The sequence below is a fragment of the Sminthopsis crassicaudata genome, chromosome 1, assembly GCF_048593235.1.
Source record: "Sminthopsis crassicaudata isolate SCR6 chromosome 1, ASM4859323v1, whole genome shotgun sequence".
NCBI lineage: Eukaryota > Metazoa > Chordata > Mammalia > Dasyuromorphia > Dasyuridae > Sminthopsis > Sminthopsis crassicaudata.
The window spans coordinates 609,954,038-609,971,656 of NC_133617.1; the positions used below are offsets into that span (position 1 = coordinate 609,954,038).

General features: G+C 34.5%; 1 pseudogene; it reads left to right on the forward strand.

Annotated features, from left to right (window-relative positions):
• Positions 1-8,286: 8,286 nt before the first annotated feature.
• Positions 8,287-9,148, forward strand: LOC141551030 (anamorsin pseudogene; annotated as a pseudogene).
• Positions 9,149-17,619: the final 8,471 nt, after the last annotated feature.

Consider the following 17,619-nt stretch of genomic DNA (forward strand, 5'->3'; position numbering starts at 1 on the left):
GCAAGCATCAAGTGACATCATAAAATTAGGCCAAATTTATAATTATGTGGGAAATGATCATATCTTGATAATGGAAAATAGTACCAAAATAGCCATTAATTTAGAATCAGTGGTCTGTGAAGTTAAGCTAGTTTGTGTTTAGTTAGAACAAAGTCAATATAAACTTGGAAGAAAGGATAACAAGGAGATGCACTGCATGCTTTTTTAAAGAAACTTCACTCTTTGTTTTCATTGATGAAAGGAACTTTCAATAAGAAAAGTAAAACAGATTATAAAACTACTCTGTAACAATTTTAGAGAGCTGCCTAGAGCAATGAAAGGATAGGCAGCTATGGTAACACTGCACTGGTAACTGCTATAATTGAGGATTTGAACTCAAGCCTTCTTGATTATAATACTGTTACACTAAGCTACTTTCATTTCATCATTGCCAATCAAATTCAAGCTGTTTAATTAAGTTATCAACTTTAAAAATCTTGGAAACAGATAAAAAGAAAAGATAATGATTGTAATTATTGCCACTTCCTAAGAAAGTTGAACTGATGGAAAAATTACAATAATAGGAGGTGAAAAGACATAGAAATTTCCTTAAGCAGCACACACATATGCATATATATTATCATATTATATGCTTATTATTCTACATAATTATTACCTGAAAACACACACACACACACACACACACACACACATATATATATATATATATACACATACACACACACACACATATATATATATATATATATACACACACATATATATGAGCAGATAATTACACATTCATATACACATATATGTACATGTATGCATATCTTTATATTTTTTTACATATATTCATATGGATATATGTGTATGTGTGCATAATTGCTATTATTTGCCTACTTGGTTACATAAATCTATCTCAAGATATAGTGCCAAATAATTATATAATATATTAGCATGTTCATGTATGTATAATAGTTAGATATAGATAAAATGATATCTCCAAGTGGACTGAAAATAGCAATTGATATTTCATTAGTGGTTTGAGGTTTGTAGAATACTTTTCATACAGAGTATCTCCATTGAACTTCACAGCCACTATGAATGATAGATACTAAAAGTATAATTATCGCCATTCTATCTGTGAGAAGACAGACTCAAAAAAGTAATATATAATAGTCATATACTATTAGAGACAGGATTGCATATCAAGTCTTTCTCAATCTAGGCCCAGCACTCCAGCCCCAATTTAGAAGACTCTTACTACTGTCATTTTACTCTGAGTCTTTCCTATATTTCAAAGGAAACAATAATGGATCTCTGAACAATTTCAAGATTTTTGGAGGTTTAAGGTTAGATTTATTCTTAACTATCATGATTTAAAACTCTTTGATTCTCATTGATTGGCCATCAATAGATCTCAGGCCAAGCCCCATTTGGTCCTGGTTTGGGTCCTGATTTACTCAGATTGAATGTAAATAGCAATCATTTCTGCTTTGGTTAGAAACCCTGAATTTTTTTTCAACTAGGTGAATGAGGAGATTCTTTCCCTTGATACCGAGCTTTAATCTCTAAATGGATGTAACTTCAGTCAAACTGTGACCTTTTGAAGACCTTGACTTAAAACGACCAAGGTCTCTCATTGCATCCAGTGTCATCTCCAGTCATCCCTGGCTACTGGATCCAGATAGCTCTGGTGGGGAAAGTGAGGCAGGTGATCTTGCACAGCCCTCTCTCCCTCAAATCCAATTTACTTGCATGTCATGGTTTCTCTTTCCTGATGTCATAGTTCTTTTTGAGTATAAAGGACAAATAGTAACAACAATAACAAGAAGATAAAACCTAATATGTAGTCATTCAAATGCAAGAGTATAGAGTAGGGAAAATGACTCAATATATATCATGCATATTAGTCATTATAGAATCAAATACCATTGTATCTTTTTGCATCTCTTAAAATAATTTGAAACAAATTGTTAAAAATTTCTTAATGTTGTCTGTGGATCTTTTCCCATGATATTGTGGTATTACTAGAAAACTTGTTTTTGAAGGAAGGGTCTATTAATAGTACAATGACTAACATGTAGTTCTCCAAAATAAGAGAGGAAAAAAGGAAGGAAAACATCTAGGTGGTCCAAAAGGGAAAAATGCTGTGATACTATTTGCCATGATGAAGACCTTGAAATACTATAATCTGTTATTAGTAACAGAAATATTTCTAAAGATGTTTGTTGTTAAACTTAGCACACATGAGTCTTCCCAGTTCAGCTTTCTCCTATTTCTCATTTCTCTTTACTCATTAAATAGTAAAAATATTGAACATTTTTGAAAATACATAAGGGATATTATCAAATAATTATGTTTAGAGAATGAATTTATAGTTATAAAACTGAAAACTTAGTTTGTCAAGTTCTCTGTGGTTGTCAGCATCATTTTGAAGCCCATTAATACTTTCACTATTCTGTTCATGCTGTTTGTTTAAAGGATGGTCTACTGGATGCACTGCAGTCATATAGTACTTGTTGAAGCTGGATTTGGTTGATAATTGTAAATAGGGTTTCAGAGAAACTAAATCCATGCAAGTACCACTGATATATAGAAAACAGACAACCAATCAATCAACAAGCTATTAATTGCTTACTCTCTGTCACTGCTAAGCTTTCACTGAGTACTCTATTTTAAAAAATGAGGAAGACCCTTATGTCACATGGTTAAGAAAAGAAAATACTATAGTATTTTATGCCACACTAATGGAAAAGTTTCAAATAAATACACAACAACAGACCTTATTCCATTTCTGGGGAAGATTTCAATGAGTCGAAACAAACATGCTTCTACTACCTACAATGATGAAAAGAATAACTTAAAACCTTTTAAAGTCACAGTCTTATTAGACATATCCTCAGTTTATAGGGGCTTATCTAAGTAGTATCCAATGTGCAAATTCCCTTCACTTTCAAATGGTAGTTTTATAAGGAAAAAGAGAAGTGATTTAAAAACATACTGTAATATTTATTATATCAGATTAGGTGCCTGAGAGTGAAACTGCATCTAGATAACTGGATCAATGTCAAAATAATAAATATGTCAAGAAATGAAAGTCTCCTTAAAAACAAAATGAAGATGGGAATGGAAATGTCAGGCTTGGGGTACACAAGTTCTCAAATCAATTACCTCAAATGCATTTTCCTGATGTGAATTTATTTGCTATATTTATTTGCAAGAATTGTTTATAGGTCCCATAAAACTCTTGGCTTCTAGCAAAACACCTTGGGCTGTTCTTTTCATCTTGTCCAGATGTAAGATCCCTGAACCAGACACATCAGATGAATAGTAAGCATATGGATGGTCCTAGAAGCCAAAGCCCAATGAGAGTCAGTGCTTGTAGATCCTTTAAATACAAGAGATTAAAATAAAGCTGTGGAGAGCTATAATGAGAGTTGAGATGAGGTTCATGGCATTTGAACATTACAGTTATATTTGTATGTTCAAATTCTTAATTATAATCACATCTGGAAAGCATTCTGCAAAGCTAGTTTTAGATATTTGCATTGCACAGCTAAATGGGATCTGAGGGCTATGTTAGCTATGTATGGATAAAATAAAGAAGAGGATATCTAATTTTTTAAAAAATGAGATATTTGGATTGACCACTATGAAAACAGGGTAAATGCCTACCACAGTAACATTCCATTAAGATCACATAATTTTAATAGCAATCCTGCATTTTAATTAAATACAAATTATATGACTTTTTTCTTCTCTAGGAAATTCTCTCTTCAAAGCTTCACATACATCCTCCTCCACCTCTCTGCAAGGTATCCTAAGTACAGACCACAAGCACCTTGGAGGTATTTATGAATTGCAGGCTGAAGGTGGACTAATCATGGAGGAGAACAATATGGAAGTCTGTGCAATCTTTTTTGTAAACATTTTTCCTGGGAATGCTTAACCAAGGAGGGAGGAAGCATTATGTGAACAGATTTATTTTCTTTGAGAATTTTTTTTCATATTAGAAACCCTTCAAAGTAGTAGCTAAGTCAAATATCAAAATCACAGACTCTAGGATTTTACTGACACCCAAACAACCTTGTAAAAAGAGTGTGAAAGGGGTTATTGCTTGGGAATATGTAGGGAGTATATCAGATGTTTAAAAATGTAGAGCACCTTTGATGTGAAGATTTGATGAGCCCCTTTGAGGATTGCTCACTATTAACAGCAGTGGTCCTCAAACTTTTTAAATAGGGGGCCAGGTCACTGTCCCTCAGACTGTTGGAGGGCTGGACTATAGTAAAAACAAAAACAATTAACAAATAAATATGCACGTTGAATATATCTTATTTTGAAGTGAAAAAACAAAATGGGAACAAATAAAATATTTAAAATGAAGTAAAGTTAAATCGACAAACTTACCAGTATTTCAATGGGAATTATAGACCTGCTTTTGGCTAATGAAATGGTCAATGTCTGGTTCCATATTTGTCACTGCTAGTCACAACAAGTGATGCAAGTGTACATCCGTTAGTCTTGATCTGGTTGGAGATTTCAAATATTTCATTCTAGAAAAAAATCTGTTCACAGACATAAGTGCTGCCAAAGATGGTTGCCATTTTTAGTGCATGGTTCCTGAGATGAGGATATGTCTCAGAGGGGAGAGATGCATAAAAATTATGAAAGCTGCTTGACTTGAATGCATCTTTTAGAGAGTCACAATTTTGCAGTTCAGCCAGTTCCATTTGGTAAATTGTATGCACATTTTCAATGTCAACAGAAAGTGGGTTATGGAAAAGCTGTATGTCCTGTTCATGGAGATGAAGCCCTTTAAATCTAAATTGGAACTCCTTTTGCAATTTTTCCAATGAATCCATACATGTTTTGTTTGGGAATGCAATCAGTGGTTTTTCTGCTAGCAGATTTTGAGTTGTTGGGAGATGGCAGAACTTTTTCTCCTTCACTTGTTTGATGAGGAGACCTAATTTTACTTCAAATGCTTTGACATGTGATTGCATATCACAGATGAGCTTTCCCTTTCCTTGAAGTTGCATATTGAAATTGTTGAGTGGCTCTGTTACATCTGTCAGAAAGGCAAGGTGCCATTTCTATTCTGCATCATTGAGCTCTGATACTTCTTTCTTTTTTGAAAGCAGAAAAGTTGTAATCTGTGGAAGTAAATCATAGAAACATTTCAAAACTCTCCCTCGATTCAGCCAACGGACTTCTGTGCGATATAGAACATCTTCATACTCAACATTTAGCTCAGACAGAAATTCCTGAAGTTGATTTATTGCATTAGCTCTAATGAAGTTAACACAAGATACCACAATTTTCATAATCGAATCCCACTTCAGTGAATTACTACATAGCATTTGTTGGTGGATGAGGCAGTGTATGGCTATTGGATGAGAATGGTTATGTTTGTCTCTCTCCTGATTAATGCAAGCAATTACTCCTTTCTTAGATGCCACCATGCTAAGGGCACATCAGTTGTCACACTGGCTAGTTTAGCCCAAACCATTCATAGTTTGGCAAACCTTTTCATAGATATCCTCTCCTGTAGTTGTTCCTTGATGCTTTGCAGTGCAGCAAGCTCTTATATGATTTCAAAATAATCATTCATCCCACAAATAAAAATTAGAAGTTGTGCAGAATCACGAACATCATTGCTTTCATCGAGTGCCAAGGAAAAATATGAATTTTTTTTTTTTTTGGTGGAATTTTGCAAATGCTGATGCAGATTTTCTCCCATTTCTTCAATCCTCCATGTAATTGTAGGTCCTGAAAGACTCACTATACTAAATAAATCTCTTTTGCAACAGAAAGAAGGCATTCTTTAACAAATTCTCCCTCCACAAATGGTCTGCCAGTGCATTCTATTAGTGTGGCAACTTGAAAACTTGCTCACAGTGATGAAATATTTAGCTGCTTCTGCGTCACAAAAATATTTTGCTGAGTTGTCAATGTATTTTTCAGTTTTAATATTTTATCTTTTCTCACTTCTCCAACCAAACAATCATATTTATCTTTATGTTGAGTTTCATAGTGTCAATGAAAACTATATTCTTTGAAGACAGACACTATATTCTGGCATATCAGACATACAGTTCTTTCCTTGTATTGCATGAAAAAGTAATCATAAATCCACTGTTCTTTGAATACCCTACACTCCAAGTCAATTTTTCTTTTTCTTGACATCATTATTTCTAAGGGATTCCAAATTGTTATTAGTAAAATGCATATGTAAAATATATAAAAAAATATAAAATATATATATATATATAAATATATATATATAATATATATAAAATATGTAAAATATATTTAAAATATATGTAAAATGCACAGTGCTACAAAAACAATATACCAGCAATTACTTTGCCTTCACAGAAACAGATAGACTGCCATGCCCAACTTTCTCCAAGATGCCTCCGTGCTGTGATGCCTTCATTTCCTGCACTCTCTCTACTGCTTCAGACCTTCACTGCACACAAGTCACCACTCAGGTGGCCCTCCCAAATGCCCTGTCTTCCTCTGAGTCCTTGGATCAATTCTCATGATTCAGTGCTGCATGATATGTGCTGCACTCCTAATTTATCATAATCGCAGGCAAGACTGTGCATATATGTATGTAACTGTGCGATATATTGTATGTGCGAAAGGAGCTACAGTGACAAATAGTACATTGGGGCTTCTGGAGGAGGTCATCACATGACTTGAAGCTGCACAAATATATAGGGACCTTAAGAATCTGGAGGGGATGAAGCAGTACACCAGCTCTGCACCCCATCATACTCAGGATAAGTGGGGGGGGCACTAAGGTCAGACCCCCAGTGATTATAAGGTGATGACATATGTTAGCAATAGTCCATCTCTTTATGAAACTACAGAATATACACACAATGATAAAAAACTGATGACCACAACAGCCAGACATGAGGTTACTATGGATACAGGGCCACAGCCTGGTACCAGGAGCCTCACTCTGGGTGACAATAGCAGTCAGTACCACAACATGCACTAGAGAGGAAGCCATTACATTGTCATTACAGCATAATGACAATGATAGAGCCAAACTTGGACTTGTAGTACTAACTGTTACTATACCCACGCACCAGACACAGCCTATATATTCCCCCTGTAGCAGCCGTGACATGTGCAGCATGCACTGTACATCCCTGGTGCCTGTCTGTTGTGGTGGCTTCCATTACTTTACAAGGCTGAGGCCGTCGGTTCTCCATCTTCTGCATCTCTCTCCCTTCCCCACCCCATACACCCCGGCCTGGGAACTCACCTCACCTCAGTATTGCCTCACACTCTGTCTCTGCCGCCTCAGCCCAGTGCCGGAAGTGTGTATTGCTAAGGTGAGTTAGGTGGAAAGTCACTTCTGGTCTGATTTTGCCATAACCGGGCGGGCCGCATAAACATCCTCAGTGGGCTGCATCTGGCCCGCGGGACCAATTTGAGGACCTCTGATTAATAGCTTACTCTCTGTCACTACTAAGCTCTCACTAAGTACTCTATTAAAAAAAAAAAAAATGAGGAAAACTCTCATGTCACATGGTTAAGAAAAGAGAATACTATAATATTTTATGCCACAGTAACACAGTAATGGAAAAGTTTCAAATAAATATTTGCAAAAAGCTGTAATATGTGCCGTGATAATGCCCTGGTAAAACCATCTAAACAGTCAGGCTAAACCAGGGTAAACCTCCATGTGTTGAGAACTTAAACCTATTTATGAGTTTACATATGAAGGCTTACTTCAGAGGAATGTGTTGATGGGGGAAAAAAAATGCTCCAACAACTCTAAAGGCAGCTGAAGCAAGTATTGTGGAGTGCTAAAACTTGGTCAGACATCAAAGATGTCAAGATCATCCATTACATCCTAGACTACCACCAGTCATCTTTTCTTTTTTCTTGCCACGAGAGTTTAATGACTGAATAGTGAGGCTAACAACATTGTGCAACTCTGCCTCATTTATTTCGAATTAATATGCAAGTTAAGAGACCAAGAAGTGATACAATTGTTCCTCTGAAAATGAAGAATCAGGAAACTCCATTTCTCCTCCAGGGGCTAAGCCCATGTGCGCTAGAGGGATCCATTCCCTTTCCCCCTCACTTCCCTTTCCTTCCCTTCCCTCCTCAAATCAAAGAGTCTACTCTGAATCCCCACGAAGTTATTCTCTCATCTTCTCATGAGAGTCTGTACAGTGAGGAATTGGCTGCTAAAGAGTGAGTTCTGGGTTGCGTTTGGTGGTACCGAGTAGGCGAGTATCCTGGTTTCAGACTGGTGACATTGCAGTAATGAGACATTATAGAATCTCAACTTGTCAGCTTGTAGCAGTGATCTGGGATAAATCATTTCCTGTGGACGTCTGAAAAGTCTGGGGATAAAATACAGAAATTGGCTGGTGATGAGTCACATGTCAGGAAAATATCAATCAATTCTAACAATCTGCTCACAAAGAATCTCTCTTTAATGTTGTTCAGTAGGGTCTGATTCCAGAAGTACAACATTGCTTACTACTGAAATTTTGGCAGAAATTGCTAGGATCCTTCAGCTATTTGGGCAAGTCCTTCTGAAAGAGCCAGTGGAAAGAACTTCAGTTCATGAAAGTAAAGTGAAGACCCCAGCTAAGCCGTGCTCACCCCTGAAACTTTATGGGCTTGTGGAAATCAAGGAGTTGCAGGAGGAGATAGTACAAGAGCACTTGGATTACCAGAGTGATAGACCTGTCTCTGTTAAAGTCACAGGGGAAAAACCAAACTTTGAAGTAAGATGTTCTACCCTGCTTAAACATTTCTTTCCCAAGAAGTCTGCTGTGGACCCTAATGCTGCCAAGCTGTGCACACTTTCAGCCAATGACATGAATGATGATAGTATGGATCTCATTGATTCTGATGAACTCTTGGATTCAGAGGATTTTAAGAAGCCAGATTCAGCTTCCCTATGAACTGCTTCATGTGGGGAAGGGGCAAAAAAGAAGACTGCAAAAATTGCATGTGTGGCTTGTCAGGAGAGCTGGAGCAGGAAAAATTTAAGGAGCAAAAGAGATCCCAGGTCAAGTCAGCTTGTGGAAATTGTTATTTAGGTGATGCTTTCTGCTGTGCCAGCTGTCCCTACCTTGGGATGCCAGCTTTTAAACCCGGAATAAAATCCTTTTGAATGAAAAAAGATCTTTATGCTGCCTAAAAGGCAAAATCACTGGGACTTGTGGGGTTTATTCCATTTCAAAAACTGGTTCAGCACTATCTGTTTGCCTCATGCCTCTCTGGTTCTGCCTATACTCCTTGTTAGGATACTAGATAGGGTTGGTTTGGTAGATATGCAGAAATATGGGTATCCATGCTGCGGGTCAACCAAAGTACTGAGATATAGTCAACCAGAGTAATTTGCTTTGGTCTATCTTATTCACTGGGACTTAAAAGGAAGCTATAGAGAATTTCCATCTAATTAATGCTAGCAGAAGGAGATGTATACTTTCTCCATGGTAGCATTTGGTAACCTGATCACACTGTATTTGGGACCTGAGCCCAACTTCTCATAAGCTTGGATCATATCACCCTGGAACACAGTAGTTCATCCTTTAGTGTTAAACTTCTGTGATGTATTGTCAGATCACAGATCTGCCTCCTGAATTTATTGATAATTTAACAAATTGCTTTATGAGCAAACATATTTATTCATTTTATGGTTATTGGCAAAGATAATCAAGTGTTGTATGAACTCCTTATAATAACTAGCTTCCAATCCAAATTGATTTCTGAAAACTTGAACCATTCATGTTTTTTTTTTTTAATAAACCCAACCTCACTGTCTCAGGAAAAAAAAAAAATGAAAATGAAGGATAACTAACAAAAAAGGGAAACTAGAGCTAAGATGGCAAAATAAAAGCAAGAACTCTTCTGAGCTCTCTCAAATTATCCTTGAAACAATTTTGAAATAACAATTTAAGTTGAATTCTGTAATGGCAGAATTAACAAAATATTGGGGTGTACAATTTTGCAGTCTGACAAAGTTTAGGAGATCAATAGGACAGGTCTGTCTCATGGAGGCCTTGACTTCAGTTTGATGCAAGCTATTCTGTGCAAATCAAGAGCAGGATATGGTGGCAGTTGCATCAATAGCTGCACCATTTTCAGGAGCTTGCAGACGCCAGATGCTAAGAGGGTCAGACAATCTAGAAAAACAAAAAATTACACACATCGAGAACTAACTCAAAATAGCAGCATGAAACACCTGAAGCTTAGGCAATGCCTTCTGCACTATGGAAACTGAACTCGATCTTAATTTTTTTTTAATTATTATAATTTTTTATTGACAGAAAATATGCATGGGTAATTTTTTACAACATTATCCCTTACATTCACTTCTGTTCCGACTTTACCCTTCCCTCCCTCTACCCTCTACCCTAGATGGCAGGCAGTCTTATACATGTTAAATATGCTATAGTACATCCAGTACAGAACCATACAATTTTCTTCTTGCACAAGAAAAAGTAGATTCAGAAGGTAAAATTAACCTGGGAAGAAAAACAGAAATGCAAAAAGTTTACACTCATTTCCCAGTGTTCCTTCTCTAGGTGTAGCTGATTCTGTCCATTATTGATCAATTGGATCTGAATTAGATCTTCTTTTTGTTGAAGATATCCACTTCCATCAAAATACATCCTCATACAGCATTGTTGTTGAAGTGTATAATGATCTCCTGGTTCTGCTCATTTCACTTAGCATCAATTCACATAAATCTCTCCAAGCCTCTCTGTATTCATCCTGTTGGTCATTTCTTACAGAACAATAATATTCCATAATCATTCTCCAATTGATGGGCATCCATTCATTTTCCAGTTTCTAGCCACTACAAAAAGGGCTGCCACAAACATTTTGGCACATACAGGTCCCTTTCCCTTCTTTAGTATTTCTTTGGGATATAAGCTCAGTTGTAGCACTGCTGGATCAAAGGTTATGTACAGTTTGATTACTTTTGGGGCATAATTCCAGATTGCTCTCCAGAATGGTTGGATTCATTCACAACTCCACTAACAATGCATTAGTGTAACAGTTTTCCCACATCCCCTCCAACATTCATCGTTATTAGTTCCTGTCATCTCAGCCAATCTGACAGGTATATAATGGTATCTCAGAGTTGTCTTAATTTGCATTTCTCTTACCAATAGTGATTTGGAACACTCTTTCATATGAGTGGAAATAGTTTCAATTTTATCATCTGAGCATTGTCTGTTCATCTCCTTTGACCATTTATCAATTGGAGAATGGCTTGGTTTCTTATAAATTAGAGTCAATTCTCTATATATTTTGGAAATGAGGCCTTTATCAGAACCTCTAACTGTAAACATGTTTTCCTAGTTTGTTGCTTCCCTTATAATATTGTTTGGATTAGTTTTATTTGTATAAAGGCTTTTTAATTTGATATAATCAAAATTTTTTATTTTGTGATCAATAATGATCTCTAGTTCTTCTTCGATCACAGATTCTTTCCTCTTCCACAAGTCTGAGAGGTAAACTATTCTTTGTTCCTCTAATTTATTTATAATCTCATTCTTTATGCTTTAATCATGGACACATTTTGACTTTATCTTGGTGTACAGTGTTAAATGTGGGTCCATGCTTAATTTCTGCCATATTAACTTCCAGCTTTTCTAGTAGTTTTTGTCAAATAATGAATTCTTATCCCAAAAGTTGGGATCTTTGGGTTTGTCAAACAATACATTGCTATAGTTATTGACTATTTTGTTCTGTGAACCTAACCTATTCCACTGATCAACTAATCTATTTCTTAGCCAATACCAAATGATTTTGTTGACCACTGCTTTATAATATAAGCATATTATATAGCTATATTATATCTATAACAATATAATATAGTTTCAGATCAGGTACAGCTAGGCTGCCTACATTTTATTTATTTATGTATTTTTTATTTATTTATTTATTCCCTTGAAAATCTCAACCTTTTGTTCTTCCATATGGATTTTTTTTTTTTTATGGTCATTAAAATAGTTTCTTGGGAGTCTGATTGGTATAGCACTAAATAAATAGATTAGTTTAGGGAGAATTGTCATCTTTATTATATTCACTTGGCCTATCCAAGAGCATTTAATATTTTTCCAATTATTTAAATCTGACTTTATTTGTGTGGAAAGTGTTTTGTAATTTGGCTCATATAATTCCTGACTTTCCTTTGGTAGATAGATTCCCAAATATTTTATACTATCAACAGTTATTTTGAATGGAATTTCTCTTTGTATCTCTTGCTGTTGGATTTTAATCGTTATGTATAAAAATGCTGAGGATTTATGTAGATTTATTTTGTATCCTGCAACTTTGCTAAAGGTGTGGATTATTTCTAGTAGCTTTTTAGTAGAATCTTTTGGGTTCTCTAAGTATACCATCATATCATCTGCAAAGAGTGATAATTTGGTTTCCTCATTACCTACTCTCAATTCCTTTAATATCTTTGTCGATTCTTATTGCCAAAGCCAGCATTTCTAATACAATATTGAATAGTAATGGTGATAGTGGTCAACCTTGTTTCACTCCTGATCTTATTAGGAATGGTTCCAGTATATCTTCATTACATATAATGCTTCCTGATGGTTTTAAATATATGCTCCTGACTATTTTAAGGAAAAGTCCATTTATTCCTATATTCTCAAGTGTTTTTGTTAGGAATGGATATTGTATTTTATCAAATGCTTTTTCTGCATCTATTGAGATGATCAGATGTTTTTTGTTAATTTGGTTGTTGATATAGTCACTTACACAAATAGTTCTCCTAATATTGAACCAGCCTTGCATTCCTGGTGTAAATCTAACTTGATCATGGTATATTATCATGGGGGTGATTTTCTGTAGTCTTTTTGCTAATTTTTTATTTCAGATTTTAGCATCAATATTCATTAGGGAGATTGGTCTATAATTTTCTTTCTCTGTTTTCAACTTACCTGGTTTAGGTATCAGTACCATGTCTGTGTCATGAACGGAATTTGGTAGGAATCATTCAATCCCTATTTTTTCAGATAGTTTATATAGCATTGGAGTTAATTGTTCTTTAAATGTTTGGTAGAATTCACATGTAGATCCATCTGGTCCTGGGAATTTTTTTCTTAGGGAAATGATTAATAGCTTTTTAAAATTTACTTCTTCCTCTGTTAATCTGGGCAAGCTATATTTTTGAAAGTATTCTTCCATTTCATTTAAGTTATCAAATTTATTGGCATAAAGTTGGTCAAAGTAACTCCTAATTATTGCTCTAATGTCCTCTTCTTAGTGGCGAGTTCTCCCTTTTCATTTTTAAGACTAACAATTTGATTTTCCTCTTTTCTTTAGGGTTTGTCTATTTTTTGTTTTTGTTTTTGTTTTTGTTTTTGTTTTCATAGAACCAACTATTAGTTTTATTAATTAATTCAATAGTTTTTTTTTTAACTTTCAATTTTATTAATCTCTCCTTTTATTTTTAGAATTTCAAATTTAGTGTTTGTCTGTGGCTTTTTAATTTGTCCCTTTTCTAACATTTTTAGTTGCAAGCCCAATTTATTGACTGTTATTTTCTCTATTTTATGCAAGTAGACCTCTAGAGATATAAAATTTCCCTTTATTATTGTTTTGGCTGCATCCCACACATTTTGGTATGATGTCTCATTATTGTCATTTTCTTGGGTGAAGTTATTAATTCTATGATTTGCTGTTTCACTCAATCATTCTTTAGTATGAGATCATTTAATTTCCAATTATTTTTTGGTCTATTTTCCCCTGGTTTTTTATTGAATATATTTTTCATTGCATCGTGATCTGAAAGCATTTACTATTTCTGCCTTACTGCATTTGAATTTGAGATCTTTATGTCCTAATATATGGTCAATTTTTGTATAGGATCCATGAACTTCTGAGAAGAAAGTATAATCCTTTCTGTCTCCATTTAGTTTTCTCCAAGGATCTATCATATCTAACTTTTCTAGTATTCTACTTACCTATTTGACTTCTTTCTTATTTATTTTGTAGTTTGATTTGAGAGTGCAAGGTTAAGATCTTCCACTATTATAGTTTTGCTGTCTATTTCTTCTTACAGCTCTCTTAATTTCTCTTTTAAGAATTTAAATGCTACACCACTTGGTGCATAGATGTTTTATATTGCTTCATTATCTATACTGCCCTTTAGCAAGATATAGTGCCCTTCCTTATCTCTTTTAATTAGATCAATTTTTGCTTTTGCTTGATCTGAAATTGGGATGGCTATCTCTGCTTTGCTTACTTCACATGAAACATAGTAGATTCTGCTCCAACCTTTTACTTTTACTCTGTATGTATCACCCTGCTTCAAGTGTGTTTCCTGTAAACAACATATTGTAGGATTCTGTCTTAATCCTGTCTGCTCACTGCTTCACTGGGAGTTTACCCCATTCACATTTATATTTAAAATTACTAATTCTGTATTACTTTCCATATTTTTAACTCCTGCTTATGCTTTTTTTCCTTTCCTTCCTCCTTGCCACCTTCTCCAGTATTAAACTTGTGAGCACCACTTGCTTCTCATAGCCCTCCCTTTTTAATATCCCTCCCCCACCTTAGAGTTCCTCCCCCTATTTTATCCCTTTTATGCACAATTTCTGTATTCCCTTCTGCTTAGCTTATTCCTTCCCTTTTCACTTTTCCCCTCCCACTTTTCAATAATGTGGGAGAAGTTTCATCTTAAATCAAATATGTTTACTAATTTTCTCTTTAGGACAATTCTGATGACAGTAAGATACACACTATGTTCATCCCCCTCCATTTTTATCTCAAATATAATAGGTTTCCTTTGCCTCTTTGTGAGATGTAATACTACCACTTTATCCCTTATCTGGTACAATTTCCTTTCCACCTCTAGTTTCTAGAACAAATTATACATGTGTTCTTTATATAGCTTTATAACAGAAATATAGGTTCCAAGATTTCTTTTTACCTTTTTAGATTTCTCTTGAGTCCTATATTTGGAGTCGATGTTAACATATTATTAAAAGACAAAAAATAGGATAAGCCTATCCAAAAGGAGTTAATATAGTATCAGGGAAGATTAATAAACACTCAGAAAATAATAAAGTCAATAGAGCCTCATGTAAAGACTCAAATAAAAAGATGGATTGGTCATAGGTTCCCAAAATTTCTGAAGAGCTCAGAAAGGGTTTAAAAAAATCAAATAAGAGAGGTAGAGAACAAAATAGTAAAAATAAATGAGAGTAATATAAGGAAATCATGAAAAAAAATCAACAGATTGATAAAAGGGATAAAAATCCACTGAAAAGAAAAATATTTTAAAATATTACTTTCCCACTTACATGTAAAAAAATATATTTTTTACATTTGTTTTTAAAATTTTGAGTTACAGATTCTCCCTCTTCCTTCTCTATTGAGAATGTGTAGCTGTGCAAAACATTTCCATAAAAGTCATGTTGCAAAAGAAAAAAATACACAATGAGGTTTTTCTGTGGGTATGAATAACATTTTTTCATAGGCTTGGATCATTGTATTGCTGAGAATAACAAAGTCATTCACAGCTGATTATCCCACAACTTCATTATTACTATGTACATAGTACATTTCACTTTGCTTGAACTCATAGAGTTCTTTGCATAATTCCATACCATAATTCAGTCACATTCCAATTGATGGGCATCCCCTCAATTTCTAATTTCCAATTATTTGCCTTGAGAAAAGGGTTGCTAGAAATATTTTTATCCATTCAGGTTCTTTTTTAAATGTCTTTTGGGATTCGTGTCTGATAGTGGTATTGGTACGTCAAAGTACGTACATGATTTTATTATGCTTTGGGCATAGATCATATCTTTTGATGCTTTGTCAATTAGGGAATGGCTCTTGATATTTTTTTAATAAGTTGATTCAGTTCTCTTTGCATTGAGAAAGGGGACCTTCATCAGACAAACTTGTTTCAGAATTCTATTCATAATTACTACTACAAATTGTATAATGAACAAGCTTCTGCTTAATTTGGGCAGGAGGAAATAGTACAAGCTATCAGAGTCAGTGCCCTAAGAGGTCATAAAATGGTTATCTTCATATAAGTGATTGTATCTGAGGTAGAAAAATATTTTGGTGAACTTTCCATGCAATTGTCACCTCTGCCAAGCTGGGCTTGGTCATCATCACAAGATGGAGCAAGGGTGGAGGAGCTTTAATTAACTTCCTATAAATAAGCAAGTGAACTTGAATCTGCTCCTTCAACTCAGGGGTCTTATATAAAGAACTTTGACATGATTCTTATCAAATTGATTAATACTAATTAGAGTAGGGTTAAAAATGAATTATTTCAGGAATTAGAGTAGGTAATGAGGAAACCAAATTATCACTTTTTGCAGATTATATGATGGCATACTTAGAGAACCTCAGAGAATCAACTAAAAGCTATTAGAAATAATCCACAACTTTAGCAAAGTTGCAGGATACAAAATAAATCCACATAAATCATCAGCATTCTTATATATCACTAACAAAATCCAGCAGCAATAGATACAAAGAGAAATTTCCTTTAAAATAACTGTTGATAACATAAAATATTTGGGAATTTATCTGCTAAGGAAGTCAGGAACTATATAAGTGAAATTACAAAATACTTTCCACACAAATAAAGTTAGATCTAAGCCATGGGAAAAATGTCAAGTGCTCATGGATTAGTCAAGGGAAAATAATAAAGATGACAATACTCCTTAAACTAATCTATTTATTTAGTGCTATACCAATCAAACTCCCAAGAAACCATCTTACTGAACTAGAAAAATAACAACAAAATTCATCTGGAAGAACAAAAGAATTTCAAAGGAATTAATGAAGAGAAAAGCAAATGATGGTGGCCTAGCTGTAGCAGATCTAAAACTATATTATAAATAAGCAGTCATCAACATCATTTGGTACTGGTTAAGAAAAAGAATTGTTGATCAGTGGAATAGATTAAGTTCATAGAACAAAACAGCCAATGACTATAACAATCTAGTATTTGACAAACACAAAGGCCCCATCTTTTGGGATAAAAATTTACTATTTGACAAAAACTGCTGGGAAAATTGAAAACTAGTGTGGCAGAAAGTAGGCATAGACCCGCATTTAACACCGTATACCAAAATAAGGTCGAAATGGGTTCATGATACAAACATAAAGAATGATATTATAAACAAATTAAAAGAACATGTCAGTTTACTTCTCAGATTTGTGGAGGAGTAAGGAATTTGTGACCAAAGAAGAACTAGAGATCTTTATTGATCATAAAATAGGTGATTTTGATTATATTAAGTTAAAACATTTCCATACAAACCAAACTAATGCACATAAGATTAGAAGAGAAGCAATGAACTGGGAAAACATTTTTAAGTCCAAAGGATCTGATAAAGGCCTCATTTATAAAATATATAATTGATTCACATTTAGAATAGTTAAAGCCGTTCTCCAAATGGTAAATGGTCCAAGGATATGAACAAATAATTTTCAGATGAAGACATTGAAACTATTTGTAGCCACATTAAAAGGTGCTCCAAATCATTATTGATCAGAGAAATGCAAATTAAGACAACTCTAAGATACCCCTACACACCTGCCAGATTGGCTAAAATGACAGGAAAAGATAATGAC